The 23,875-nt window shown below is 46.4% G+C and overlaps 1 protein-coding gene and 1 pseudogene across 2 annotated transcripts in view; both read right to left on the bottom strand.

Annotated features, from left to right (window-relative positions):
- FAM81B (family with sequence similarity 81 member B) overlaps positions 1-23,875 on the bottom strand; it is a 750,896-nt gene that overhangs the window by 396,671 nt on the left and 330,350 nt on the right. The gene's annotated exons all lie outside the window — the stretch shown is intronic.
- Positions 22,484-23,852, bottom strand: LOC147726854 (uncharacterized; annotated as a pseudogene).

Raw genomic sequence — 23,875 nt, 5'->3', positions numbered from 1 at the left:
TTCACAAAAGAAAACTGACACTTTTGTATAAGTATACTCATTTTCGGTATTCCAAATGACTGCAGAGACCCAGCACGGGCTACTCCATTTGAGTGAAGGAGCGTGCCCCAAGCTGTGGGCACAGCAAAAGTAAAAAATAAAGCAGTGATAAAGTGACTTTATTACCATTTTATTTTTGTTCTGCCAGCTGCCGGAGTTAAATCATGTGAGGGCATTGGGGAGTGGGGCCATTGAACCAGACCAGGAGAAGGGAGGAGGGGTCCCTGGTAACACCAGTTTAAACTGCACATGTCATTTTGGCAGGCTGTTTTGCAATGGCCAGCCTAATATGCACTGTTTAAACGTTGCCAACCTGAGCTGTGTTAAACAGCTGGGTGGATAGATCGCACAGGCCACTAGTCCCAGAATGAGCGCTCAGCCAGCACAGTCCAACCAATCCTGGTGCTGCTTTCATGCTGGTTATCCGTATGAGAGCAGCTCCAGGATTGGTAGGTTGTTCTTCAACTCAACTGGAAGGATCTGTGACTGGGAGAGTTCGGGCAGAGCTCAGCGGGGCAGGGGACCCGGGCCTGCACATTTCTTCTGGGAACCCCTCCCTCCCATGTGGTGCCAGATCAGTACAGCAGGTTAAAAAAGGGGGAGTTCTTCTGGAAACTGAGCCGAGAAATTGAGGTGAGGCCCGGAAGTCTAATGATTGGATTTGTGATTGCTGGGACACAGGAGGGAATCTTGAGGGAAATTGGTGCTGGCAGAAGCCTGGTGTGCTATGAGGAAAGCCCCTCTGAGCCACAGAATGGACCCTCTTTAAGTGATGAGGGTCTAGGAGATGGATGCTGAAGATGAGAGAACCTCCCTAAAACACAAGGAACCTGGCACTGACATTAGTGCCTCGAGATGTCAGTACACAGTGTATTTTAGCACCACATACCACAATTTCTGCTGTTTCTAAGTGGTGTAAATAACCTACTTTACTGTTGAATTTAAGGGTTCTTCCGGTTGAGAGTCATTGTAGAGTTAACTAGACGATGGGTAAAAAGGTGCCCATTCACTGACAACAGTGGACAAAGACCGCCAATACTAGCGGCTCCCACAAGATGTCCATGGAGAAGGGTCTGCAGGTAGGACTGTGGGGCAGTCGATGCAGACCCTTCCCAGCACAGCAGCACCCATGGGTGGTGGCTCATGCGGTGGAGGGGGCTCTGGGGCAGGAGAGTGGAAGGCTTCCTAGAAGGCACAATGGTCCAAGTGGCAGAGTATGTTCTTGAAAGTGATGTGGTATGGAGGTGAAAATCCTAGAGAACGTGAAAGTTCTTGGATGTGGGTATTTAGGTCAACGTGTCAAGGGTATTTGGTGGAAGTATTTCTCTGCAAGTGCTGTGGTATTTGATTGAAGGTGAGCAGATACCCACACCACAAAAATGAGTGTGGCTGCAGTTTCCTTACCTTTCCACCTTACCACTTTTAAATGTCACTAGCCACCACTGAAGAGACTCCAGTGTTAGGGCGGAGACCTCCACACATAAAAAGCTAGGCATGGCCTATCTTTTTAGGTGCAGACTTTTCTGCCCTGACTGCGGAGACTCCAGGAGGGAAGAATGGACTATTCTCTGCCACCATCCGGCTCTGGTCCGGTGGTGCCTTGACTTCATGCGGTGCTGCCAGTCGCTCCTGAAGGGCCTCCATCGACGCCGGTTAAGCGGGTCACCGGCGACGCGTCTGGCACCGCCAATGCCGATTCCGAAGATTAAATCAAGGAGGGAAGCTCAGAGGCTTCTGCAAGAGGAGGAATTTCAGGAGCAGAAGGACCAAGCTGAGGAAGGAGAGATACTGGATCCTATGAATGATTTTGAAGGGCTTGAAGAGACCAGTGGTCCGGACACATCACCAGAGTGGGAGCTCTCTTCTCTCAAAGTTCTTCCTTTTCAAGAGGTGGTCTCATACCATTCAGTTATAAGAAAGGCAGCTGACCTTCTGGATTTACAGTTGCCCACTGCGGAGGTCAAGTCTAACATTCTAACAGAGGTACTTCACTCCCCTTCATCAGTGGTGGAACCTCTGTTTCCATTCAACAAAGCCTTGACAGAACCAATTTTGGAGGTTTGACCGATGCCAATGTCTAACCCGGCCTTATCCAGAATGGTGGCAAGGCATTACAAGGCTGCGCCTGGGAATCCAGCATTTTTATCATCTCACCCTTAATCTGAAAACTTGGTGGTTCAAGCTTCATGTTCCTCTCAGCAATCCGCAGGTTCCTTTCCCTCCACTCCGGGGGACAGAGATTCCAAGAAGCTAGAACAGTCGGCTAAAAAGGTGGTTTTATTGGCCAGCATGGCTTTGAAGTAAACTAATGCCATGTGCCTTTTGGGGGGCTACTTTTATGCATTGGAGGACTCAGCCAAGGAGGTGATACCTAAGCTGCCAGAGGATGTCTGGGGTCACTTTGCGCAGGTGCTGTCGGACACTCAGGCTACAGCCCATCAGGTGATCCAGTTCGGGCTCGATACGGCTTACTCCGTTGCCAGGGTGATGGGCGATTTAAGGATAGCAGAGCTACCTCTAGATCCTTAGGCTTTCAATCCCAGCCTAGGGGTTTTGGGAAGGCTGCTCCATTTCGAGGCAGACAAAAGCAGCAACAGGAGCAAGTTCCTATTAAATGGTACAAACAAACAACGAATAGCTGTAGGAATCAACAGTTGCACTACCCTAATATATACACGACAGTCAAAGCAAAACTTTATTTGCCATAGTTGCCCACCCCTTAGGTCCACTGCTAGAAAACCCTAATTATACAAACAAAATAAAGAACAGAGAGGCAACAATATAGAATACAGTGCATGGATCAAGTTGTTTTCCAAAACGCGTTCATATATGTTCACAAATAGAGTAGCGGTCATTCAAGTTGTTCTTCAAATATTTTTATTGCAGTCTTCAAACAATATATTGACAGAAATGTCAGCCAACTCGTTTCGCCCAGATTTGGCTTCCTCAGGGCAAAAATGTTTTTGAACGCCAACTGCACTGGTCTTCAAAGGAATCATGTTTACTATTCTAACTCAAATGTAAGCTAACATAGGATACGTTTTGAACTCTGCAATGGTTAGATGTACAATTCCCACTCCAATGTAAGCAAAAACAGGAAAAAAATTGGAAGGTCACGTTTACTATTCCCACTCCAATGTAAGCAAAAACAGGGAAAGTGCTGGTCTTTGGACGGGTTAGATTTACTGTTTCCACTCCAATGTAAGCTAAATCAGGGAACGCGTTGGATGCTGGAGGGGTTACATTTACTTTCCGCTCCAATCTAACCAACAGTAGGGAGTCTTTTTGACATTGGAGGGGTTACATTTACAATATGCTCCCCAATTTTAGCAACAGCAGGGAAAGTGTTGGCTATTAGAGGGGTTTGAATTAATATTCCAATTCCAGTGTAAGTAAAACAATAGAAATTGTTGTGCATTTGAGGAGTTAGATTTACTATTCTTACTACAATCTAATCAACAGTTGGGAAAGTGTTAAAGTGTTTGGCTTTTGAAGGGTAAATGTACTATTTCCACTACAATGTAAGCATAATCAGGGAAAGTGTTAGACTTTGGAGGGTTAGTTTTACTATTCCCACTCCAATCTAAACAACAGTAGGGAAAGTCTTGGACTTTGGAAGGGTTACATACACTAATCCAATTCTCATTCATTTTTAAAAAAACATTACATTCCTAACACTATAAAACATATTTAAAATACCAAATATTCATTATAACTAAAGACAATTAAATGTAATGGGAAAAAATGTAATAATACATTAATTTAGCAAAATAAATATATTTAAGAAAGATACACATCCCACCTTAGTACCTAAAAATCACCAACATTTTTTAAAACCTTACCGTCTAGATTCTGCCCCTATACATTTTTGACTAGACACCTTTTTTGACACAATATTGTTGTACCACAATATTTCTGAAACAATATTTTGGCCATGCACCCTCTATAGAGAACACATATTCTTATGGTGAATGAAGATATGGTAGTTTTAATAGATTTCCTTGAAAGTCACATTAGTGGTCTGTATTTTACATCGCCTTTCTATGGATAGGAGATAACATCTGCATAAAGGAGCTGCTTCAACGAGAAGGGCACATGCCATTGATTATTTACGCAGTAACAGATAACCAACGAGTGGCCTCTTCGTCATTGCTTTTTACCCTGTTTTTTTTAAGAATGGATGCCTTTTACTGTCTTGTGAGTTTGTGCGTGTGCATGGCAGTATTGTGGTGAATGCTATGATGAGTTACTGACTCCTTTGTTTTTGCTCTTCAGTGTTCCCTCACCCCTTAGGTTTCTCAGAGTGGAGGTCACGAGTCCCGGGTGTTAAACACCCTACTTTCACTTGTTCTCTTGCTATCTCAGGGTTGGTATCTTGAGTTTGCACTTTCAGCCTAGTTTCTATACCCTGTGGCTGAATAATTGCCTGTCAAGCCTGGCCCACCACCCTCCTCAAGGGTGACATGCTCTCTCTCTGGCTGTGTCACGCAGGGGTCTGCCTGGAGCAAGCCTGCTGTCTTTTGTCTTTGGGACAGCCCAGGCAGCATCTCCTTGTGAGAAGTGGCCTTACCAGGTTCAGGCTTGGGGTTCTCTGCTCTTAGAGCTGGCAGTCCCTGATGTACTAGTCCTCTCCACCCTTGCTGAGAGAGACAACAAACGTACCTTGTACGTGGCCAGATTCAAGTTACAATTTTCAATACAGAGCTACAATCAGGACAGGAAAAAAGTGTGATTTACCAGTACATCAATTTATTTGAAGAGGAAGTGACTGAACGAATTAGCAATTATAATAGGAGAATGTTCTACCGGGCCCTTTCTGCAGTATTACCCCAGATGTTTGCCTTCCTTTGCTGAACTTGTGTTTGTTGTTTTCTAGGACTATATGCACTTAAATACTGCTTATTAATGGTAAAGGGCTTGTGGTCTCCCAAGAAAACATAGTTACATTGGCCTGCACCCAATTGGTACATTTAATTTACTTTTACGTCCCTAGTATGTGGTACTAAGTGTGACCAAAGCCTATAAGTTAAATTCTACAAGTATACTGTGTGGTTGCGGAGCAGAACGAATATTGGATTTGTTTCTCTTCACCATATACATCAAATTTGGGGATGCGAACCTGAAAATTAAACAGACTGGATTGGGAACTGTTCTGCTTTTAAAGCCCAGTGAAACTTGTGCATACACCATTTAATCAGAGCAGAAGTGGAAAGTGTATAACTTTGGATTGTGTTAACCATCACCAAGCCCTGATGATGGTCTCTAAAGACACCCATATAGGACAGAAACTTTGACATTTTGAATCATCGTAGGGATTACCGAAGTGTAGTTCATTTGTTGGGTACTCTTTTTTTAAGCAATTGGAGGATCGTAGCCATTTAATAATTTTTTTTCCTCGGTATGTTACGTGTAAACTGTTTTTTATATGTAAGGGACAAATCATTGAGGTTCAGTGTTGCATTTCTAGGTTGATATATAGTAAATGATATACATTTTTGATACGCAATTTGCTCTTGAAGTTCTTTCTTGATTTATGCATCAGTATTTATTGGATAATTTGACCCAAAATATATTTATGTTGCTTATGTTTAGATCTTTACAAATAATTTTTAAAAGCCATTGGGACAACTTTGTTGTTTTTGATATTCAAGTTGGTTGGGGCATTCATTGTGCCATCCACTGAAGAGGCACTCTCAAACATGTCTCAGACATGCCACTGCAGCCTGTAGTGCAGTTTATAACTGCTGTTTCAACTTAGCAGAACAAAAGGCTTGCCAGGACCAAATCTTTCTTTTTAATACTTGTTAGTCATTGTTAAGGTGGGGCCAAAAGGCTGATAGGGCCGGGTCATAGTTTTTGCAAAGGAGGACGTTCGTTTAAGTTTTGCATTTCCTGTTAGTAAAAGACTCCTGAAGTCATTATCAATTGTAGCAAAGCTACTCTCCCATAGACTAACACTGATTTACCTTGGGAACAGATAGAGAGACAATTCTTCCACTTATTTGATTTGTATTTTTAAATGCTCTTTAATGACAAAGTTGGATTCTAAGTTAATATTCAGAAAATGCCACTTTTAGAAATGTGGAATATTGGAGGGTTGGGCCCTTAACTACAACTACTGGGGGCCTCTATCAAAATGCAAACAACTGTACCAAAAGTGGTTGGTTTTGATTCAAAGAATTTTACTGAAAGACCGGAAAATAGACCATTAACTCTGTGACTAAGATGGAGGCACCAGTTATCCATGATCCGCACTAAATCAAACTATTGTGAAAAATATTTTGGAGATTGACAAAAGAAAGAAAACAAGTCATCTCTTTTGCGCACAGCAGGATTCTAGTCAGGCAGGATCAGTTTCCATTGAAGATAAAAGATTCAGCAAAAAACACCACCAGACCAAAGCCTTGAATAGAACTCTCAGAGACCAGTGGTTTGAAATGCGTTGACCACAACCGTCGGGATTCAATTTACTTTGCATCCATAGGGACAGTGGAATTCAGTTGCATAATCATTAAACCCTCCATAGCGGATGGTTTGGGATTCGTTTGGCAGTACCAATAGAGCCATGCTATTTTTGAGGTCTTATGAGGTAACCCTTTGGTTTAGAAACACTGAACTGGTTTGAACAATTATTGTGTTTCTTCATGCACTTGTTTATTAATGCAATGAACTTTTGGGATTTAGGCTATAAAGCAGGATGATTGTTTCCAAGCCACAGCATTGTCAAGGTTGCACCATTTCCATTAATTTGTTTATTAACTTACTATAATCTGTTTTGTGGTACATTTGATTTGTTTGTTTTGTGTCAAAGCAAAGCGTGTTTTCCTTTTTATGATTTGTTAAAAATGCATCTATTTAATTGTGATACAAAGACACAGATCCAGTTTATTTATTAACTGGTCCTTAAGTAAAATTCTTTGAATCAAAACCAACCACCTTTGTTACAGTTGTTTGTACTTTTAGAAAGTTGGCTTTTTTCTGCCTAACCCAAATTTGCCTTTCTGCTAGTGTCCATGGCCTCATGACCGTGATTGGCTCTCCTGAGCGGCGTTGTGTATTCCTTCCAGACATGGGGAAAAAAAAGGCCTGGGTGTAGAGGGAGTGGGTCTTCCTGACAGGAGGGATGGGGAGGAGTTGTGCTCTGCCCTATTTACACTTCAAAAGACTCTGCACACATAACAAAACCTGATACCAGACCAGACCTTCCCTTTGTCATCCTAGACAATTTGGAGCCAAACTCAGAGTAAGGGAAAGAGCTGACCAAAACCAGTTTGGGAGTAGGCCTAGGATTGCCTGATACAGAGGCTGGCCCAAGGTATAAATGTGTCACCTTCAGAGCCTCTCATCGGAACACCTGTGGAAGATTAAGAAGAAGGACTGTCCTGCTGTATGAAGACAGAAGACTGCATGCTTTGAAATCAGGATCCTTAAAAGTGGCTCCAAGGGTCAGTTGGCAGACTCCTATTTGACCTACGGGGACACATCAAGCTTCCAGTGGCCGCCACCCAGCTGACTAGCACCAACTGGACCTAACTGAGTCCTGCTTTTGGCCTCTGCTGGTGTAAGTTCTGACTACCAATGGATGCCCCGCAGGTTCTGGACCCTTGGCTAGCATTAGAGCGTACCACTCCTGCTCCACAGCTACAATAGTTGCACTACGAGTGAAAATCCAGAGGTTTTAGGGTTCTTTACGACCGTGAGCATGCTTGTCATGTCAGCAACAGTTACTGTGCCTCCCGTCGACATGAAGTTTTGACGACAACCAGCTGTTCTCACCAAACAGGAACCAACCACCGCTTTGGCCAATGAGAAGCTCCAGCAATTACTACTCTTCACAACGACAACAAGCTCCTAATGGCCCCCTCCAATGCAAAACTCCAGCTGAAGCTCCTCACGTGGACTTGGACATGGAGAAAGTAAACTCTTTACTGGACCAAGCCTGTCAGTGAATCCAACTCGAGCTCCATTGCAGTCAGCCTAAACTTGTGACTTTGTCGCAGTTCTGCATGGTCAGAATGATACCCTAAAGTGGGTGCTTCTTTAGCTGAAACTTTAACAAACTGTCCTTTCGGTGTAATTTTATCTATTACATTTTACTCTAGTTTTCTAAATTTGGTTTGGGTTTTTTCTTGTATTGTGTTTTCACTTTATTACTGCTTGAGTACTGCATAACTACTTTACAAATTGCTTCTAAGTTAAGCTTAACTTCTTTGCACCAAACTTGCAGAGGGCTAGACACATATTTATTTAGGGACTTTTGTGATTCAACCAGACAAGGATTGTGTTTACTTTTTGATTGGGGCTTCCATTCCTCTCAACTTATAACCCCATTTCTCACAAGAGCGTTGCTAATTCAATCAGCAAGGACAGTCTCCTTAAGCATTGTGTTTTTATTAAAAGTTGTTGAGGGTGCTCGATTTAAATCATCAATGCCTTTATTTAGCTTTGTAGAGTGAGCACCTCCTATCAGAAATCTGCAAATTACAGGACGCTAACAGGGGCTGGGATAGCGCCAATCAGATGGTGTGGAACCCATCTCAGGCAATGTACTGCTAAATTCCCACCATGTAGGGATCAGTGACAGCATTTCTCACATAATTTTGGCATGGCCTTATGGAGCGGAAAGATGGCATTGGATTTGAGGTTGGGTTTGCGAGCTCGGATCTGAAATTAGACCCTCATCCTCACGGCTAAGGGAATCCCCATTGGCTGCCCACCATATTTTGTAAGAAGTGTGCAAGTATGGAACAATCCTTGAGGATTCACATAGACCATCCTCGTCTGAACCTCTTGGTGCAATGTTAAAATACTGTGTACCACCACTGGTATCCAATACCTCAAAGTGCCTGCAGATAATGCAAGGACGGTTCCGGTTCCTGTATATCACAAAATGGCACCTGCATAGCGTGGATAATTTGTGGTGCTTGTGAGGGATTCAGAGGTCTTATTATTATGGTCACTTATGACCTGGTCTTCTCTGTGAAGTTTTACTCCATTGACGTATTTGTTTCTATGAGAAAACTTTGATTGTCTTTAGCATGTCTTCTTGGTGAGAATTGCATGAATCCACACAATAGCTATCATATCTTCATAGCCATAATGAAGCAGAATCCAATTAAATCTGAGAAACGCGCGTTGATTGTCTGTTGAATGTCCACATTTAGCTGTTAGAGGAGTAAAACTCGTGAAGGCTCTTCTGAAATTGCATTTAATTGAAAATAAGGAAAACACATCGATGCCAATGATCAAGTAATAAAATTCTTATGAAGTACGTATTATTTAGTATAAGGAACTTTGGGACAGATTTACAAGCACCTTGCACCACCAGTGCCACACTTTTTGTGATGCACCAGCGGGGTATTTTACTGCCACATATTTACAAGGACAGGAAAATCCACCCTGCGTGACTTTTCCCGTCCTTATAAATATGGCCCCTTTTGCACGCAGCACTTTGCGTGAAAGGGGCACTCTATGGGTGTTGCTGTGGGTGTTCTTACACAACACCCATGGAACCAGACACATTTTCTGATTTACGAGAAAACGTAAATCTAGAAATGCGTCTGAATGATACTCCTCCACAGGGGAGAAGCCCAGAGATGCGACATATTGCTGTAAATATGTCGCATTCCTGTGCTTTTAAAGTGACTCAGTGCAGCGCAGCCAAATGGATTGTGGCACGCACTGAGTCACTTTCCTTGTAAATCTGCCCATTTGTATTTTTGAGTGCCTCAAAATAATTGTTCGTGCACGACTTTGCTGGGCGTTGCGGGTGCTTTAGTGAGACAACCCCACAGCGCTGGGGTCCTTTTCTTGCCGAAGGTACCTCGGGAATTGTAAAAGCTCCTGCCAGAATATTGAACTTCGAGGCTCAATGCCTACAAACACATACACAGGCATGCCTGTGTTCATGGGCACACACACCCTTTCGCTTTGGTTTTCTTTACTAGCTCTTTTAGTCCCTTTGGATCTTTATCTCTCTCCTACTCTATTCCTCTCCTACCTCTCTTTCTTTCTCTCGCTCTGGTTTTCTTCGACTCCAATTCTCATCCTAATTTCATCTTCATCCTGCCCCTTTTCTGTAGTTCGCTCCCTCACTCTTATGAATACCGAAGAGCTATGGGGCCTAATTTCCCTGCCGTGCCTTTAATGGGATAAACCATTCAGACCCTCATCTTCCTACGTCCCCTTGTAATGATGCCATAGGGTGAAGGCAATCTGGAGATTTACATTGTATCGTGTTAGCGTTTTCCGCTTCGTGAGCAGCTGCTGGCCATGTATGCAAGGTTACGTTTTGATACCGTGCTCTAAAATTTTGTCAACATTTAGAAGCAGGACATCACATGAAGAGACTGTGCATCACGTCCAGCGGGGGCGCAATTATTTTTGAGGACTAGTCGAGATCATATTCTCTCTCCCACCTCAGCCCCACTATATATGAAGCTCAGTTTGATCATTTCAAGGGTGATGCTGCACCATCGTGTTAGTGGCTGTCACTGTCAGTGGGGTAAAGACGAACAAAATCCTCTATACACAAGTATGGCTTAGGGTGACCAACTGGCATAGGTGCAAATTCAGGACGGTGAGTGTAAAAATTCAGGACAAAAGGTCAAAATTCAGGACAAAAATTCAAAATTCGCATCTCGCTCCAGCAGGTACATTAATCACCAGACAATGGTGAACCACACCTGAATATAAGTGAAGCCGCTTTTATTGTTGATTGAAAACTACTGGATATATAAGGAACTTTGCAGTGCCAGCCCCCAGTAACAAAACCGCTCCCCCCCCCCCCTTTCCAGCCTCCCAGGAAAACAACCGATGCCCGGTCCGGCCAGTCCTGCCTTGCTATCACCCTCAATGGTGCCCCTCATCTTCACTTAGACCGTCTCTCATGTGTATTTAATTTCTCTTATAGTGTTACTCATCCCAATTATGTAGGGCAGGGTGTCGGAGTGCGTTACATCAAACACATTATATAGAGACAATGACTCATATTAACGTGAAAGTCAATGTATAGGAAATTATACTTAAGATAATGGGTGCTACAAGGTGTAATCATTCTTTGATCTATTATTCAGTCTTTCACCATTCATTCTGTCCTTTCATCTACGTGCCCATTTATATCCATCCGCACAGTCATCCATCCACTCTTTCACCCATCCATCTATTCACTCATCCATCCAGCCATTTACCCTTTCACCCATCCAGCCATTCATTCATTCACTTACTCATCCATCTACCCAGTCACTTATCCTTCCACCCATTCACCCTTTCAGTCATTCATCCTCCCTTTCTCTCTCCATCCCCCTTTCACTTATCCATCCATACATCCATCATCCACCCATCCATCTACTCATCCATTCATTTATTCCATCCATTGATCCTATTACTCATCCATCCTTTCACTCATCCATCCATCCGTTCTCTCATCCATGCACCCTTTCACTTCTTCACTCATCTATTAATCCTTTTGTCCATCTACCCCTTTCACTCATCCATCCATCCATTCACCATTTCACTTATCAATTCAATCCATCCATCCTTTCACTCATCTATCCACCCATTCACTCTCCCATCATCTAAGCTTTCACTCATCCATCCATCCTTTCATACACCCATACACCCTTTTACCCATCCATCTACCCTTCCACCCATACATCCATCTATTTACCTTTTCCCTCATCCATACTTCCACTCATCCATCCATCCTTTCCTTTATCTATCCATTCAAACTTTCATTCATCCATTCATCCTTTCAGTCATCCATCCAGCCATTCACACATTCCTTCACTTATTTACTCACCCACCTTTTCACATTATGAGCTGAGCCTTTGTCTACAGAGGTGCAGACAGAAGAGGCCCATCAAGAACTTCACCCTCGCTGTAGTTCCTAAAGCAAGGGGTGGGGTGGGGGAAAGTTCACTATGCCCCTGCACATAGGCTGTCTGAAAACGTAGAAGTCATGAGTCACACATGATGCACAGGGCCAGGATGTGAGGTGACTGTGACATGGTGTTGTTTCCAGGGCTTGAATTGGTGTAAAAAAACTGGGGGGTGTACTGTCGGAGCCACCCGGCCCGTCCAGACACGCACGCACGCACGCATACAGCCCGGGGGCGGAGTAGCCCTCGGGTATAAATAAACGGGCGTAAGACCGCACGTGGTCTTTGCCCCTAACCAGCAGGCAGTCTCTGTGTCCCTTATTGCACAGCAGTGAGTTAGGCCCCACTACGAGGCCTAGGTTGACATTGCCCCTCACCAGACACCACATTGGCGACGAGGCGGGTCCCCACCCACGCCTCGCCACACCGCTGTACCTGCTGCCATCCCACGTCCTTGGTGGGTGCCACCCCGTGTGGGTGCTCGCTCCGTCCCCGTGGAGCCCGGGGTGTTTTCGCGCCTGTCGCGGCGCAGGAGGTGAGACGCGTGTTCCGAGGGGTGCAGCGCCTGGGGGCTGGAGCACACGGCTGGGCCCCGCGACGTTCGCTGTCCTGCGCTGCACCAGGCTTACCACCGCAGGGGAGGGGAAGCGCGCCGCTCCTATCGGAGGGACTGGCTCGGCCCTCACCGCGCCCCCTGCCGACTCTCACGCATCTCGCGGAGGCGGAAAATGGAGGAAGCCCAGTGATTGCTCACGCATCTCGTGGAGCACGGAGCTCAACTGCCCCAAGTCTGGGGAGGCCCGGATTGCCTTTACGCCCTGCTGATAGGCGGCCAGCTGCGGACTGTGTTCACACCCCAGAAAGATCAGGAGGCTCGCTAGGGGGGAGGATCTGCTGCTACCCTGCTCACGCTTCCTGCTGTGCCATCTGCAATCGCTGGCCAGAAGCATTTGCGGACCTCAGACCTGACCTACCCAAGGAATGAGTGTGCAAGTCTCCGGAGGGGCGGCGGCCGCAGGGCCCGCCCCGCGGGTCCCTACCCCGCCACCAGGGCCACTACCCAACGCAGGACAGGTGCAAGGCGGCCTACCACTCCAGAACCCTGCCCCGAATGTCGCGCCTGCGGCGCCAGGCCATGCCATGGCGGCACCGATCCCGCCATTTAGCGAGTTGGCAGAACCCTCCACAGCAGCGGCGCGTTGACGCTTATGGTTGGGTCGCCTGGAACACTACTTCGTCGGCGCAAGAGAGACCGACGACAAAGTTAAACGCTCGCTCCTGCTATGCTACGGCGGGGACGAGCTATACGAACTCTTCGAGACCCTGCCGAACAGAGGCGATGGCGATGACTACAATGCGGCCGTCACGGCCCTTAACCACCACTTTGACCCCCGTGTGAACCCGGATTTTGAATGGTTCAAACTGCGCCAGGCCCGTCAGGCTGAAGGGGAGCCGATCGATGCCTTCTATGCTCGGCTACGCAAACTGGCCACGGCGTGCGAGTTGCCGGATCGGACGCTGGAGATCAGGGCGCAACTGATCCAAGGATGCAGGTCTGTCCAGCTGCGACGGCTGATTTTGCGCCAGCCCCGGATCAGCTTGGATGAAATCTTGGTACTGGCCAGGTCCCATGAGCTCTCCAACGCGCGGGCTGAGGCGATGCAGGCCGCGCTCGACGGCCCGGTGGTCCCGGCGAAACAGGTGTCGGTTAAAGAGGAGCACGTGGATGTGGTGCGCAGACGTGCCCCGCCTTCAGCGCCGCGGAACCAGGCCTCAGCCGCCCCCCGGTCGGCGTGTGGAAACTGCGGGATGGAACATCCCCCGAACGGAAGGTGCTTTGCACGGGGCAAGTCGTGTTCCAATTGCGGAAAGTTGAACCATTTTGCGAAGGTGTGCCGCAGCAGCCGCCGAGCTGGCTCCGGCGGACGGAACATCACGCAGGCCGTGCGTCAAGTCTCCCTGGAAGACCCGGGCCCATGCGCGGACGCGCATCAGACGGCGTTCCGGCTGGACGAAGAGGACGATGACAATGTCTTTTTCGTCTCCTTTGTGGGGAGAGATGGATCTAGAAGAAGGCCACCACCAATGTGCGAAGTTGATATCGCAGGGTCCCGGGTAAAGGCGCTGATCGACACAGGGGCGTCGGTAAATGTCATGGACAGCACCCAATATGAACAGCTTGATCCTCGTCCGCCGCTGCTGCCTTCGAGAGCGAGGATTTATACATATGACAGTGACGAGCCGTTACCACTGAGAGGAGTGATCGATGTGGAGATATCATGCAACAACCAAAAGGTGAACACCAAGTTCCACGTCACGGGGGGCAGAAGAGGCACGCTGCTAAGTTGCCACACAGCGGAGGATCTCCAACTTGTGTTCTTCGCCAACCAAGTGCACGAGAGACACGCCGATGCCCTGTTGAGGGACTTTCCGACACTATTCCAAGGACTGGGTCGACTTAAAGGAAAGGTCTTCAGACTACACATCGACCCCACCGTCAAACCAACTGCACTCAGACATCGGAGGGTGCCGTTTCACCTGCGGCCGCAGGTGGAGGACGAACTGATCAAACTTGAGAAACTAGGGGTGATTGAAAAAGTGTCGGGCCCTACTCCCTGGGTGTCACCTCTGGTGGTCGCACCGAAGCCAAAACAGCCGGGCGCCATCAGGCTGTGTGTGGACATGCGCCTCCCGAATATGGCCATCAAACGGGAGCGGCACCTAACGCCAACGATGGATGACATTGTGGCCGACTTAAATGGGGCCAAATGGTTTTCAAAGTTGGACCTTAATGCAGGCTACCACCAGCTTGAGCTCCATCAAGACAGTCGCAACATCACGACGTTCTCGACCCATGTTGGCTTACGCAGATTCAAGCGCCTAAGTTTCGGGGTGTCCTCTGCAGCGGAGGTCTTTCAAAATGCGATTAGAGAGACACTGTCGGGGCTGACAGGCGTCATTAACCTAAGCGACGACATTTTGGTCTTCTCAAAAACCCTAGAAGAGCACCACGGACACCTGCGAGCTGCACTTCAACGCCTTGCGGATCACGGACTGACCCTGCACAGGGAGAAGTGTTCTTTCTACAACGAATCAGTCGAATTCTTTGGATACATCTTCTCGCGTGAGGGACTGCGAGTGGACCCCAAAAAGGCAGAGGCCATCCGGTCAGCACCCAAACCAACATCTGCAACGGAAGTCCGCAGTTTCTTAGGGATGGCCACTTACTGTGGCCGTTTCATCCCTAATCTGGCGTCCCTTTCGGAACCACTGAGAGTACTTACCAAGTCAGGCAGGCCATGGACATGGTCGAGGAAGGAAGACGAGGCCTTTCGGGCGGTGAAGGAGGCCCTAGTGGATGACAAGGTCATGGCATACTTCAGACCGCATCGCCAAACTGAAGTCGTGGTGGACGCCAGCCCGGTGGGGTTGGGGGCAGTCCTACTACAAAAGGCGGAAGATCACACGTGGGTCCCCACAGCCTACGCAAGCAGGGCACTGACTGCTACAGAGATGCGCTACGCACAGATCGAACGCGAAGCACTGGCCATCAAGTGGGCGTGCCAGTACTTCCATCTCTATTTGTTTGGCCACGAATTCACCGTGGTCACCGACCACAAGCCGTTGGTTCCGCTGTTCGCGGGGACCGCCAGGCTCGCGCCTCCCAGGATTGAGAGGTGGGCTGTCCAACTCCAAACGTATTGCTTCAAGGTCATCTTCCGGCCAGGAGTCAACAACCCGGCAGATTTCCTGTCCCGTCACCCGTGTCAGGAATCTGCGAGACGGGAACACGAGGACCTCGAGGAAGTGGAGGAATTTGTGAAGGTTCTGTCGCAGGAAGCCTGCCCCAAAGCGCTCTCTCTGGAAGAAATCGGGGCCGCCACTGACAGAGATGAATGCCTGCGGAAGGTGAAGCACACCCTAGAGGACAGGAGTTGGAAAACCTTTCTACAGGGAGCTGGAGCCCTCACGACCGAGGAGCAGACTTTTCGCCAACACATGTGGCGAGCGCAAAGCGAGCTGAGCACAGGACCCCATGGCGTGGTTCTGCGCGGTGACACGATTGTCATTCCCACCAGTCTGCAGAAGGAAGTAGTTCGACTAGCTCATCAAGGCGTAGCAAAGACAAAGGCTCGGCTGAGGGGGAGAGTATGGTTCCCGGGAATGGACAACGCGGTGGAGCAGGAAATCCGGAACTGCCACTCTTGCGTCATCACGGGCAGGGAGCCTACTCCACACCCTATCATCACTGAAGAACTATGTGACACCCCGTGGTCCAAGATAAGCATTGATTTTGGATCCTTCCCGGATGGGCGACAAGCCATGGTGCTGATAGACTCGTGCTCAAGGTTCCCTGTGGTGGAAGTGCTCCCGTCCACGGCGTTCAGTCATGTGAAACCCGCTCTGGATCGGGTTTTCGCCATGTTTGGGTATCCCGATGAAGTACGCTCTGACAATGGGCCGCCGTTCCAAGGCGCCGAGTTCCAGACGTATCTGGCAAGGAGAGGAATCCGGCACAGGAAGATCACCCCGCAATGGCCGCAGGCAAACGGAGAGGTGGAGCGGTTTATGCGGACCATGAACCGAGCGCTCCGGATTGGCGTGGAGAAAAGTGAAGTGCCGGAAGAATGTCTGTCACAGTTTTTGAATGCATATCGGCTAACACCCCACTGCACTACCAAGTGCGCCCCTGCACACGTCATGTTTAAGAGACCACCACGAGACTGTATACCCGTGAGCCCAGCATGGCAGGCACCCGAGTTAGACCACGAGGAGGCCCAAGACCGGCGAAGAAAGACGAATGAAAGAGTGAGTCGAGCGCGGGGAGCAGGAGTCAGACCACTCGCAGTTGGTGATCAGGTAGTCCTCAAGACTCGTCACCACCAGTGGAAATACCAAACCGCGTTCGAGCCGGAGATATGGGAAGTCGTGAACATTCACGGTACCATGGTGTCCGCATCACGAGGAACCCGAGTTGTAACAAGAAACATATCCTGGTTCAAGAGAGTGACTCCCAACGAAACCACGCCCGAGCAAAGGTGGGAAGATTGGGAGAGTGGAGAAGACCCGCTGGTCACTGCGGAGGAAGCCCAGGTGCCCCGAGAGAGAGGGCCGGAGCTAAGTCAAGGAAGTGCAGGTGGAATCACCGTACCCCCAACAATGGAGAACGTCGCTACAAGAGAATCTGAGGAGCCAAGGGCCGGCTCACAACGAAGCCAACGGTACAACCTGAGACCTAACCCAAACCCCAGTCAAAGACTCAGGGACTATGCCTGGAGAGTACGCTGTGGAAAAGACTCTGAGTGAGGCTGGACTGAACATCTGTGAGTTTGGAGGGATGTACTGTCGGAGCCACCCGGCCCGTCCAGACACGCACGCACGCACGCATACAGCCCGGGGGCGGAGTAGCCCTCGGGTATAAATAAACGGGCGTAAGACCGCACGTGGTCTTTGCCCCTAACCAGCAGGCAGTCTCTGTGTCCCTTATTGCACAGCAGTGAGTTAGGCCCCACTACGAGGCCTAGGTTGACATTGCCCCTCACCAGACACCACAGGGGGGTCTCTTCAAAGGGGGTTTTCGATGTAATTAAGGGCATCGTTTAAAACACCTAGGCTAAAAATCAGCGCTTGGCGCAGTGTTCCGCCCGACTGGTATTATGTTGTTTCTGTCATTGCATCCAGATATGTAATACAGCAAGTATCATTACACCGTATGATTATACCAACAAAAACCAGGACTATTTGGTTTGTCAATGATTGTTAGTTGCTTAAAATAAAAAAAGGCAACAACCATGACTTTGTTGGATATAATATTGAAAATACTTCAGTTAAAAAATGATGAGACAGTGAAAGAACGATAGCCCGTTCTTTTTCACTTATTTTACAGGCTTCTTTATATAAACGGTTTTCTTACGTTGCTAAAGTTGCAGCATTAGCGTTTTGCCTTTTATTTTACAGAACGCCCTGCTGTACAACGTAGCATGAGGAGGCCGCCACATTATTTACCAGCCCAGACTGCCCCATTGACATTATGTGTGTGGCAATCATCAGCCCCATACAGAATGACAATGGAGAGGGAGGTGCCGCTCTTTTGCTCAAGGAGGAGCGCGAGGCGTCCCATCAGGAAGGTGAGGCCTCTCACAGGGGAGCAGTGCTGCTCCCTGTGATCGCCAAAATTACGGACAAAAGGCGTCCTTAAAAGGTTTCCTCACGGACAACGGACGTGAGGTCCAAATTACGGACTGTCCGTGAAATTTACGGACGGCTGGTCACCCTAGTATGGCTCGCAATATCCCACGGACGCTGGTCACTTTACGGATGCATACAACCTGTGGGTGCAACAGGGGCCCTCTGAGTCGTAGGACATGGTCGTCGTCTCCTGATGTAGGGGATTTGCGGATTTTCAAAATTGTTAAAAAAAATTGTGCTTCAACATACCAATGGCCCTGTCCCTTGCCATGCTGATAACAAATCAAACAACAGTATTAATATTCATGCATAGTCTATAGATGTATAAATAATAATCTTTAATATTGATGGGTTCACTTTCTGGCAGACAGACGAGTACTGTGGCTGTTTGTTATGCTGCTGCTAATTAGCGATTTCCTTCAACTTAGCAGGCTGTTTTTCTTCGTTTTTTAAGGACAGGTTGTGCAGGACATAGGGAGGCGTAGAAGAAGGGAGTGGGAGGTGTTCCAAATGTGAGATATGAGAAAGGTATTGTCTACCAGCTCGGTGTGCAACCTGCTGGGCAGGCCCTGTGAAGGAAGTATAAACCCCTGATTTTCTTGAACGACCTCTGCTGTATTATTCCATCCATTGTGCTGTGTTCTTAGGCGCCGGGAAACCCTTTTTGGGTAGCTGTTTGCGCCATATCAGTTTAAAAATAAATAAATAAATAAATTGATTGAAGTAAGCAGTGAAATGGCTGCTCGTAAATATGGGCCTCCATGTTAACTGGAAAGAGGTTTGCAGTACAGGACTTGTAGTAAAAGAGGCATGCTGGCCGGGAAAGATGGGCTCTGTTCTCTTGGTGCTGCTGAGTTGCTGTGGTGTGTACCAAAATTGGATGAGAAAGTGGCATTTGTTTATTTATACACATTTATGAATATAGTGCTACTAAAGCCCACAGGAGATGTCAAAGCGCTTTAGAGGTACTGGGATGAACATAAGAGAAAAAAAAATCACATCTTTATATTGGACATCAGTTTGAAGCAAATGAGTAGTATTGAATTTGTGTCTGTACAGTCTGTTACTTGCAATACATATAGACCAAAATGTCTGCAGTAAACACCTCTATACAAAAATAAGCTTTCCTCCTGCCAACAGGCTGTTTGAAACGTGATCAGTATGCTGACATATGAAATGGTAATCATTTCTCATCATATTTAATTCTCAATATTGCTCATAAATGTTATATTGCTATTCACGGAGATCTCTATATAGTTATCTAGGCCACCAGTGTCGTTCTGCAGAATCAGAATCTGTGAGTTTGGAAGATGTGTTAACAAAGCAGGTGCATAGGCTGCTGACATGTCTGCCTCCAAGGTCAAGCGCACAGAGTGCATCACTCCTTCCCAGAAGCTATGCGTTTCTATAAGGTCTTTTACAGGTGCAATATGGCACATAAGGTGTTGGTCTGCATCCAGGTTTAATTTCCAATATTGTCCAGACAGTCCTACTCACACACTTCTTTGGATATTGCACATTGAAGCATAGGAGGTTTCCCTGAAGTGGACCAGACAGCCATCCCTTCTGTTATTTTACTGGTCTATGCAGAGCCACAGGTTCTTTGTAACCTATGGTTTACCTTCATTCCACCACCACTAAAGATCACATGTGGCCGCCCTGTGCTACCCTATACCTTAGTACATTCCTTACAGAACTTGCTTACTGCTATTTCAACATACATGAAGATATTTTCTGTTGAAATACCTTCTGCCCTGCTGCACGTTTCTCTGAATCTCAAATATCACCTGTCTCACCAGAACAGGCGCTCCTCAGAAAAAAAAACATCAGAACCATCCGTGGGATACCATACTGCTGGGAGTCCATTGATACAGCTCCTATTTAGCATCACCCACATCTCCTTATAAAATAAAAGCACCACCTTTGGGTGTACCAATATGTTGGCGAGGTAAATCTATGCCATTGGATGCAACATGTTCCATTCCAGCTTTTCGTTCATAAAATCAGCAGATCTTCAAGTCTGCTTTATGGCATTACCTGGGTTCATGTGCAATAGTAATACACTGACTGGCACATGCATCAACAATGCCATTTGCGATTCCTTATTAGCGAGAAATAAGGATTCGCTAATAAGGAATAGCAAACGGCTATGCATGTCGAAATCGCTTAAAAAGTAGCGATTTCTAAAAGTCCTTAATTGCGACTCACAAATTGCGAGTGGCAATTAAGGAATACTTCCCCATTCATTCCTATGAGCCTACAGGCCCATAGGAATGAATGGGAAGACATTCTCTATTTGCGATTCTCAATTAAAGAATCGCAAACTGAGAATGCAATTTCAAGGGTGCCAGGGTGTCAAAAGGACACCTGAAATCTGCATATGAGTACGTCTTGCACACACACATGGCCCAAGGGCATGTGTGTGTAAAATGGAACTTTGACAAATGCAATTTAGTGCATTTTTCAAAGTTTTTGCAAATTACCATGAAGTTCAACTTCATGGTAATTTGCTCCCCCTATTAGCATAATCGCTTTCTTTTTTTACTTTAATGCATTGCATTTAAGGAATCTCAATTTTAGCTTCCTTAAATGCTATCACAATTGTAGTAATCGCAATTTAGGGATTACTTAATAGCTTCCTTAAATGCTATCACAATTGTAGTAATCGCAATTTAGGGATTACTTAAATTGCAATTTTTGCATTGGGGATGACGCATCCCAAATGCAGAAATACCTGTCGCAAAGGGGCAGATTCTGAGAATCTGACCGTTTGCGACCGGTTTTTGCTTTGATGCATGTGGGCCAAAGTATTTCATCATCACCAGAGCACGAGGACTTAGGTCTGTGTAGGACTAGTGAGTATAGCTTCAGTGGTTTTCTTTTGTAAAGTGAATTTAGAATGGAATGTTTGGGGCATAAAGAACTGTTTTCTGATATCAGTGAAACTTTTATCTTGCAATAATCTGGAATTTGACTCTTGCACCAGAGTAAAACATGTGTGAATTTTTGTTTATTAGTAATCATATAAACAGTATGCAAGGTTAAGGACAATTATCTGCTTTGATAGCTTCACTTCTGAGAAATGGGGAGCCAGTTACTCTTTGAATGATACTTTGCTCCTCTGCAGACAAAAACCTGCCCGGAACATGGAGCCCAGTAACACTGCAGCACTCCCGGTACCAGATTACTGGAGAGCGGATAATTCAGAGGGGCTCTCAGCAAACCCTCTCTAAAAGGAATCCACAGCAGCATCTCTTGAGGCTTTCAGGGTCACCTAACAAGCGTGGGACACGTCATAATTCATCGCCTCTTTCTGTCATGTATTCGGAGAATTAAAATCAATGGTCAGGAAAAATGGGCATTGAAGTAAATGCCTGTGTTTATCTAATATTATAATTAGGGATCCCAGTTTTTTAATTTTACTGATTCTTACAGATAAAGACAGAAATCGCTTTTTTCCTTCCCTATATTTATTTTTAAATATGGATACCAAAAGAAAAGATCTTTTTTCTAACTGATTCTCAAAAACCTCTGTCATGACTACTAGACCAATGGCTCAGAGTGGCAAGTTCAGAAGTAAAAAACACAAAAGTGGGAGAAAGTTTGCGAATGGCGTTTATGATGCACACAAGTGTATATACCATGGAGCTCATGTTCCCATATGTAAGTACAGTTATAGCATATAAGGATACTTCAAATTTTAAAACCCATCAGTCATTCATGTGATAGTGTACCTTTAGTTCTTCAGCAACTAAGTGCCTCTTGCGTTTGTTGTTCAACCCTGAGACATTCCATGCCAAGCATCTAATTTTATGCATCTCTAATGTAAAAAGTGATGTCGATAATCAGCATTATTATGTGTAGTTCCAAATAAAGAACACATTTTACAAACATAAATCTCTCATCGATTCTTACTACCAGGTTGAAAATATTTTTTTTCCTTTTTTCCCCATCCCTCCCTCCACCTTCCCACATCTCCACACCCTCCCCATACTGCGAAGACCTACCCCTCCCTGCCCCCCTTACCTACTGCTGCCGTTGATGAGGCAGCACCTGCGGCAGTGAACCAAGGGCCCCTCCCCCCTCCCCCTGGGGTGTCAGCTAATAATATTACTTCATCAACACTGATGGCTAAATATTGTGGAATAGAAGAAAAAACAAAAAATTAAATATTTGAATGTTTGAAGTGTCCGTGCCCCACCTATAACTTGAGTTCCATTTCTATCTATCTAAAGTTTCTATATCTCTTGTGCAGAGAGGGTTAAAGATCTCCTCTATTTCCTTTAGTCTTTACTCCTGTTGCCACAGGCTAAATATGACTGTACCTCCCTTACTTCAATTATACAGAGAAAAATATAAACCACCTCTCTTTCTTTTCAATCTTTGCTCTTGTTGACGTTGGCTAAAAATGCCTGTGCCTCCCGTACTTCGCTAAAGAAGTTTGTACGCCCTTTGATAATCACTTTAAGTCGGGCAGATTCTTGTAGATATGCTAAGCCTCCCAATTTATTGATTGGATCGATTAATTTACGCATTTCCCATCTCTTATCCATCGTGGTTTTGCTAAGATCTGACCGAGCAAAGATGGTAAGATTGTCAATAGTTATTGGAGTATTAGGTTTAGCTTTTTGCCACACAGCTTGTCGGAGCAGAAAGTTACCAAAATGCATCAAGAGTGGACGTGGGAATTTGCTATTCTGGCGCTTTTGGCCAAGTGGGAGTCGATGTGCTCTTTGCACTTGGGAGTCCCAGTCCCAGTCTGAAAGATCCGGGAAAGCGCGAGGCAACAGTCTCACCAGGAAGGCCCTCGGGTCGGATCCCTCTAGCCCTTCCGGGATTCCGTAGAGTTTGAGGTTGGATCTTCTTTGACGATTTTCCAGGTCCTCGACTTTCCCCTGGAGTTGGATTAGTTCTGCATCGTGGCGCCCCACAGTGGCATCTAACCGTTGTGTTCTGTCTTCCACCAAGACTGTGCATTGTTGGAGCTCTATTATCTCCTGTGTAACACCCTTTAGTATGGAGGCTATATCAGTTATGGAGGTTTGCAGTCTTACATTGTCACTTTTCAGTTGCTGATAGTGTGCCTCCGATTCTACCCTTTGATTTATCAAAAGTTTTAGTATAGTGTCTAGTTGGGGGTGACCAGTGTTTCCCAACCTGATCTCTTCCGTTGAGTTTGTATTCATATTTTCAGCAGAAGATTTATTTAGGTCAGTGTCAGTATCCACAGATATCGGTAGATCAGAAGCGGAAGCAATTGGTGGGAGATCTTTTTCTCCTGTGGTCTGCTCATTAGGGACATGGCTGGGAGTTTGCGTCATATAAGACCCTATTTCAGGGACTTGCAGCATCTCATTATCTATAGGGCTGCCCCCAGAGAGCCTTAAAGTCATGCTCTTGACTAGCCCCTTGGCCTCAATCCACTTTCTTAGCGGACTTTTGTCGATGACCATTTTTTTTTGTAATCAAAGGGGCTGCTCCTGTAGCCAGGTTAGAAAAAGCTCTCCCTCTCTTCTTGTGAGTTGTCTTGGCTTTACCTCTGCATCTCTGTGGAGGTAGCCTGCTCAGGGTCTTATCCGTAGACTTATCCAATTCTTCCTCTGTATCATAATCGCAGTCCTCAGAGGAGAGATGTTCCTCAGCCAATTCCAAAGTTTGTTCCGAACCATAATCACCCACTGGGCCCGTAGCAAGGCTGTTACTTTCTTCTAATGTGCCTTTGCCTTTGTCTGTTGGGTCTTCCATCCTCGAAAATATAGCTGCAGTCT

Source organism: Lissotriton vulgaris, chromosome 3_1 (assembly GCF_964263255.1).
Source record: "Lissotriton vulgaris chromosome 3_1, aLisVul1.2, whole genome shotgun sequence".
NCBI classification, from domain to species: domain Eukaryota; kingdom Metazoa; phylum Chordata; class Amphibia; order Caudata; family Salamandridae; genus Lissotriton; species Lissotriton vulgaris.
This window is presented reverse-complemented; position numbering and strand designations above follow the sequence as displayed.